The sequence below is a fragment of the Tupaia chinensis genome, unplaced genomic scaffold (genome assembly GCF_000334495.1).
Source record: "Tupaia chinensis unplaced genomic scaffold, TupChi_1.0 Scaffold139897_1, whole genome shotgun sequence".
In the NCBI taxonomy this organism is placed as follows: domain Eukaryota; kingdom Metazoa; phylum Chordata; class Mammalia; order Scandentia; family Tupaiidae; genus Tupaia; species Tupaia belangeri.
This window is the reverse complement of record NW_006199776.1, coordinates 1,296,186-1,303,746: the sequence shown is the minus strand read 5'-3', so window position 1 is coordinate 1,303,746 and position 7,561 is coordinate 1,296,186. Positions and strand designations below refer to the sequence as shown.

The 7,561-nt window shown below is 55.2% G+C and overlaps 1 protein-coding gene and 1 pseudogene across 2 annotated transcripts in view; one reads left to right on the top strand and one right to left on the bottom strand.

Moving 5' to 3' along the window:
- Positions 1-7,561, bottom strand: part of TNFAIP8 (TNF alpha induced protein 8) — a 139,532-nt gene that overhangs the window by 124,345 nt on the left and 7,626 nt on the right. The window lies entirely within an intron of this gene.
- On the top strand, positions 5,724-5,821 carry LOC114004743 (uncharacterized; annotated as a pseudogene).

Below are 7,561 nucleotides of genomic sequence, written 5' to 3'. Positions count from 1 at the left end.
GAGAAAAATCACGCCCCAGCAGGGATGGTCACACTGAAATCCCTTTTTCATTCTCCTCTTGGGATTTGGGGCACGGACGTACACACACATGCACCCAGAATATTCTTGAAGCCACCAGGTCAAGGCCTCAAATGACACAGTAGGCCATGTGGGATCCAGTTGTCTTAAGCAACACGGCACCAGCTGGTCCAGAACTTGCATTTTATTTTACAACTGGAAGGTAGAGAAGGAGCCAGCCAGTGGTGTACACGGTGCTTCAGAGACTGGATCCCATACGGCCTTGGTCTGAGCACTAGACACAGCGGCTTGAAGAACAGACCAGGCCGTGTGGTGCATCCCCCAAGTCCCCAGAGAATGGAGAAGAGGGGACTGCAGTGTGGCCATGCCCCTGGGAGGGAGGTGCTTTCCCACTTTCTCCCTCGCTCTCAGGCCAGTACAGGTGTACTGGTATAGCAATTAAAAAAAAAAAAAAGATGAAAAAAGAGGGTCAAGAACATGTAGGAGTGTCAGCACACAACGGCCAACTGATGGAAAGGGCGAGGCGCCTCTCGGTGCAGGGAGAGGAGTAGAGTGAACATCAGCTGGGACCAGCATCTCGGGCTCGTTCAGCGACCTTCTCATGTTGAAAGCAAATGATTTCATCTATGCTGTCTTGATTCAAATTTACAACATCTTATAAGTATATTTTTAGAGAGATTTTTGCTATAGAGCATGTGTGCTATAGAGCCAGAGAGACAAAGAGATACCAAAAGACAAGTGAGCAATCACTCCCACAGGGGGGATGGTCACACCGCAATCCCATCTCCTCCATTCTCCTCTCGGGATCTTGGGCATGCACACACATGCGCCTGGCATGTGTTTTAAGCTGCTGGGTCCGGGTCATGAACCGTGGTCAACTACATGAGAGTGCAGTGACAATTACACCATCTGTTGTTCCCATTTTACAAGCATTTTTTTAAAAGCTTCTAACAAATTGTACGCTCCAAAATATCTCGAAGGCAAATCGGATGCACAAAGACCTCCTGGATGTCTGCAGGACATGTGAACCGCGGGTGGGCACAGGCCCTCACAGACATGAGACTGCATGTCCACACGCGTGAGCTCCTCGACAGCCTGTGCTCACCCTTCACTAGAACAAACACCGGACTGTGAAGATGGCACCAGAGACAAGCCGTAGAGGACCAGGGGTGCTTGGAGAGGTGCAGCGCTTGGGCATTTACAGGACACGAAGGTGTCTGCAGCCATGTCATCCTCACACCCGGCCGCCGTTCAGAACACAAGGAAGGATGGCAGCGGGGCACCCAGGGCAGGAGCCCCAGTGCCCCAGTGGTCTGCAGCAGGCCGTCTAGCTTCCCGGAGGTTCAGGTCTTCACCCGCAAGGGCGGACTAACAACAGCGCCCTTCTCAGATGGAATGGAACGATGTGTACAGAGCACTTAGCACGGGCGTGCCCCCACAAGGACTCGGTAAATGTTTGCCGTGATTATTGGTGGTAAACATTTCCAGAAACGTGAGCAGCTCGCTACTTAACAAACATCTTCTGGGTCTGAATGCTTTTCCCAGAGTTCATAGTGCTAATTTCATAACCCATGATCTGTAAGATTAAAGTCACTTCTAGGGGCCAACAGGTGCCATGGTGGTAAGGGTGCTAGACGCCCATACGGCTGACCACGGTTCGAGTGCCAGAGCTTGTGGCTTGAAAATCAGGACAGGCACATGTGTGTGTGTGTGTGTGTGTGTGTGTGTGTGTGTGTACCTAAAACCCAAAGAGAAGAATGGAGAAGGGACTGCAGCATGCATGGCCATCCCCTGGGGAGGTGCTTTCTCATCTTCCCTCTCCGTGTCTCTGTCTCTCCTGTGAGTGCACACACCCTAAGGCAAAAACTTTAAAAACGTTTTTAAAAGTCACTGCTAGTAGTAATTCAGCCCATGTGATTTTTCACCACCTTCCATGTCACTGTCTATTTGGACTTCTTTCTTCCAGCTACTGTCCTGGGTTGTAAGTTTTTTTGTTTTTTTGTTTTTCCAATATAACCTGGGATTACTACCTGGGCTAGAGGTGGCCTTAGCTGGGAGGCCTTGGCTGGTGGCCGGGGCTAATGCACATGCCAGTCCCGCCCAGTGGTCATGCTCTTCGCCCACTTCCCAAGATGGCGCCCCTTAAGGCCTTACCACTCAGTTTTGGCCAATGGGGCCTGAAGAGGCTCCAGTAAGACTGTACCCCGTGACAAGGCCAGTCAGACTCTACAAAAGGACCAGCTTATCATTGCCCTCCCTGTGTCTAACCCTAGAGACACACACACGTACACACACACGTACACACACACACACACACACACACTTCCTGTCTTTGAACCAGGTCGGCAGAGCCTGTGAGACCCCTGCAGGGGAAGCCAGGTCTGCAGGTAAACGGTGACACGCCAGAGGGGCGAGGACGGAAGGTGGGAAACCCGGACCCTGACACACCGTGAGAGCCACTGACTTCATCCTGGACCCACCCAGCCCCAGTCCACCTTCCATGTAAGTCATTTCATGGCTTTTCTGCTCACAGCACCGTCAGTGGAGAATCCTTTTACCCGCCTAAAGCAGAGCCTGACCACAACGGGCTGAACTGCACCCCTCCAGCTGCGGAGTGAACGGATGTGTTCCTCCGAAATTCACGTGGACCTTAAGCTCCAAGGAAACTGAGGTGGGCCCTCGTGGGAAGTGACTAAGCATGAGGGCTGAGCCTTCAGGAAGGGATCGGTGTTCTTGTTAGGGGTTAAGGGGATGCCCTAGTGCGGTCTGCCCTCCCCCTGCCAGCGCTTCTGCCACGTGAGGACACAGTGAGGGATCTTCTCTTGGATGCAGACCGCACTCCTCGCTGGACACCAATTCTGCTGGCACCTTGACCTTACCCAGACTCAGCACAAATGAACTCAGACGTCCCCGCCAGGCCTGTATGTCGAAGCCCTAGCCCCTGCTGTCTGACAGTGTGACTATTTGGAGACAGAACCTCTAAAGAGGTGAGTCAGTTAACGTGAGCTGTTAGGCTGTGCCCTCATCCAACCTGGCCAATGTCTTTATAAGGAGAGACTGTGCCCAGCCACAGTGGCACAGGTGGTAAGGCACGGCCCTGGGGTGCTGGGCCGTGTGGGAAGGACTCCAGTCTGGACCTCAGGTGGACTAAACATTACAGGCACGGCCGAGATCCTGGCTGGAAGGCTGGGGGTGCTCCTATCTCTCCCACTCTCTTTCTCTCTCTGGTGAGCACGCACTCCCTTTGGAAACTTTTTAAAAATCAGATCCCTTCAGAATTCATCTATTGAAGCCTTAGCTCCATTGTGTGGCTTTATTTGGAGACAGGCCTTAATCCAGAGGTGTCAGAGGTTCCATGAGGTCACGGGGTGGGCCCTACGCTGTGACTGGGGTCCTGAGGAGAGTGTGGGACACCAGAGACGCACATGCACAGAGAACGGCCACGACAGGACAGCGGGGACATGGCCATCGGCAAGCCAGGAGGAGGCTTCAGAAGCCAGACCTGCTCCGCCTGACCTTGGACTTCCAGCCTCCAGAACCGTGGTAGAATACACCTCTGTGGTCCAGGTCTGGCTGCGGTCTGCGGCCTCTGGTTAAGAACCCTCGCAGACTAACACCCTGATGCCGTTCACGATTTACGTCACTCATGACCCTGAGGGCAGCGGCAAAGGAAGCAGAATTTTAGAAAGACTGAACAGTAAAACCAGGGGTCAGCAGCTGGCGTGGTGGCTGAGGCACTGGACTCCCACATGGCCGGCCACGGTTCAAGTCCCAGAACCGGCAGCTGGAAAATCCCACTGGGCATGTGTGCCCAAAATCCTGAGAAGGGAAAGAAGGAGAAGAGGCTGCCATCCCGGCTGGAGAGCGAGTTCTCACGTTCCAGCCCCTCCTCTCTCCCCAGTGAGCACACATGCCTTCTGGCCAAAAACAAAAAAGCGGGGTTAAAACGAGGGGTGAACATGCTCGTAGGGAGCTCAGAGACAAGAACTACGGGGGGAGGGCGACAAACTCTTGGTCCCTGTCATCTGTCACTGCACCCCTCCTCCATCGGCCACACTTCCTAAATGGCAAGCTAGAGGCCACGGTGGACTGGGCTGGACCCTGGGGCGGCCACCGGGGCGGCCACCGGGGCTGGAGAGGAAGGAGGAGGCGCAGCTGGGGCCAGCCACTTCCACACGCACTGGCCGTGATGGGACACTGACATTTCAACCTGGAGAAGCCGTGGCTCTATAACCCTGGAACTATGCTTCATCGGGGCAGCCTGTGCTGTCCCCCGTCTTCCCGGCCCTCTGAGGACACGTGGAAACCGACCGGGGCTCGGAAACAAGGAAGAGGCCTGAACAGCTGGCGCAACCGGAAATGCAGAGAAAGAAAAACAGCAGAAGTTGTAGCAAGAGGGCTTCGAAGACAAATGGCCTGCTCCCCATTTTCCCCTTGCGTACCATCAGGACATCAGGGGGACCCTGAGACCAGGACACAGTCCTGGGGGTGCCCGGGCCTCAGGACAGGGGAATGGGCCCAGGGGATGGACAACAGGCCACTTGGCAACTCAGAGCCGGGGCAGGCCTGGGCATTTTCAAGTACATGCCACTCTCGAAAACAGGAGGCTCGTCCCAGACCAGCTGCAAGGCACCGTGTGGGGGCCTCGATCCAGCCGCCGGCACGAAGCCTCGAAGCCCGGATCTCTAACCATGCAGTGGAGCGGCCTCTCCACCTGCGGCTTTCGCCCCGGAGCCATCGGGCACCGCCAGCAGCCGTGGCTGTCGTTCTGGCTCCCGACCTGGCCGCGGGTCAGCTGAGCTCCACCTGAGGACCTACTGGGAAAGCAACTTGGTTATCTCCCAGGCGCTCACTTCTGTGTACGCGTTCACTTCAATCCTCTCTAAACTTGAACCCACCCTGCGCTTTACAGATTGCTCCTTCTGCCAAAAACAAGACCCAGAGAAGTGGCGCAGATGGCTGCGGGCTGCAGAGCTTCACGGACGAGCCACGACCGTGGGCCCGGGCAGGCTGCTCCGTGTGTGGCACGGGTCACTCCGGGCCTTGTTAGGGACGCGGAGTCCCAGCCAGCCTCTGGAAAGGTGCAGAGGCGGAGGCGACCCCGCCTTCTGTCAAGCTTCCAGAGGGTTCTGACTGCAGTCCAGCGGCAGCCGCAGCCCAGAAGGACCCCAAAGCAGCCCAAGGGACAAGTGCAGAGTGGCATCTGGGGTCTCGCCTTTGCGGCTGCCCAGACAGTCCCTTCTCCAAGTGCCTCTTCCCTGCTGGGGCGGCGCCCAGCTCCGCAGGCACACAGGGCAGGGACACCTGCTTCCCCAGGACGGTCCCGGGGCCAGGAAGTCACAGCAGCTGCTCCTCAGGCACAAGGGGCCCTTCCAGGCCACAAAGCAAAGGCACAGAATGGCCAGGGGTGTAAGCACCATCTTCACTGGGTGTCGGGGAGGCCTGTGCCCACTCACCTCTACCAGTTCACGGTGGGGTCACGGGGGACTAGCCTAGCACCAAGGCCAAAGGACTCCCATCTCTGCCCTTCCAGGGCAGGGAGAGCAGGATTTATCCCAATACTAGCCACTTCCCAGAAACTCTCTCAGCTCTTCTAAGACAGGAAGAGGGCGGCCAGCAGTTGGAGTGGTGGTTAAGGTGCTCGACTCCTACGTGGCCAACTGCAATATGGGTCCCAGACCCGGTGGTTTGAAAATCACGCTGGGGTGCTCGCTCCGGCAGGACGTATGTTAAAATTGGAACGATACAGAGAAGACTAGCATGGCCGCTGCACGAGCCTGACGTGCAAATTCCATATTCTTTTGATCATAACGTACACGGAAGTGTCTTTGACTGGATCGATATGCCGTGTATTCACGATAGGAAAATTCATTTCGCAAGCTATAATGACACACAGTGATTGACTGTAAAAAAATAAAGAAAAAAAGAAAAGAATAAATTACTTTAAAAAATCACGCTGGACAGTGTGTGCACGCCCCAAATCCCAGGAGGGCAGTGGAAGAGAAGGGACTGTGCTGTGGCCATCTCCCTGGGAAGGGGGGCGATTTCTCACTTTCTCCCTCCCTGTTCCTGTCTCTGTCTCTGCAGAAAGCACACATACCTTGAGACAAAAAACACCTAAGGAAGAAAACAAAAGAGGACGAAAAATAAAGGAGCCATTTCCTGATGGCAAAGCGGTGGAGTCGGGCGCTGGACTTCCTTCTCGGAGCTCTGAGTCACCCAGCTTTGTCCACATTCTGCCATCCACTGCCAGCTCCACGCCGCAGCCCCAAGTCTGCTCCCTCTCAGCGCTGCGATGGCGTTTCGTGAGGCTCTGCAAGTGCGTGCAAGTCTGGACAGAGAGCGCCCAGGGCGGAAGGGGCACAGGTGGCCGGGTCTCCACAGCACACCCCAGCCTCTGCCCCCAACTGCTGGCAATTTTGTCCCCCATGTTGCTAGAAACTAATTTTTAAAAGTACGAGTTGGGGGTGGGAAGGCTCCAGCTAGCGGACTACGTGAAGGAGTGAGAGCCTGGCTGATGGCATTGCCCAGGGAGGGTGGGGGCTGCTGCTTTCCGGCTCCTCTCAAGCATTGGAGAGTGTGCGAGGGCCTTGCTGGGGACTGAGCTCCCGGAAGAGCCTGCATGGGTGGATGACCTTCACCCTCTGCCTCCTGGAGCCCACACGACCTCCCCGAGGGCACCCAGGGGAGACCCTGCAGCTCCAGGGGCAGCTCTCCCCATTTGCCTGTTTGAACATGTGCTTGTGACAGGCCAACCGCAGCTCACAGTCTACCTGTAACTGGTCTTTTAAAAGGTTCCCTCAGGGGACCAGCAGTTGGTGTAATGGCTATGTCACTGGACTCCCACGTAGTCAACCATGGTTCGAGTCCCAGACCCGGTGGCTTAAACTCACGCCAGGCACATGTGTGTGCGTGCCCAAGATCCCGAGAGGAGAATGGAGGAGAAGGGATTGCGGCGTGGCCATCCTCCCTGGGGATGATTTCTCGCTTTCTGTCTCTCTGTCTGTCTCTGTATGTCTGGGAAGTTCATGAACCACTAAAAAAAAAAAAAAAGGGTTCCCTTGGGGCCAGCAAGTGGTGTGGTGGTTAAAGATGCTGGACTCCCACACGGCTGACTGTGGCTTGAATCCCAGACCTGGTGGCTCGCGTTCTCACTTTTCTTCTCTCTCTTTCTCTCTTTCACTCACTCTGTCCCTTTCAGTCAAATTAAAATAAACAAAGTTGAATAAAATAATTCTAAAAATACCAAACATACAAACAAAAAAAAAAACTCCCCTCATGGGCCAGCAAGGATTAAGGTGCTGGACTCTCCCATGGCCAAGGGCAGTTCAAGTCCCAGACCCAGCTTGAAAATCACCCTCGGCATGTGTGCCCCAAATCCCCAAAATCCCAACTGGAAAATGGAAAAGGGACTGGGGCATGGCTACCCCCCCCCCTCGAGGGCAGTAGGGGCAAGGCTACCCCCCCCCCTCGAGGGCGTGATTTCTCACTTTCTCTCTCATTGTCTCTCTCTGTCTCTCTCTGGTGAGTGCTTGTGCCCAAG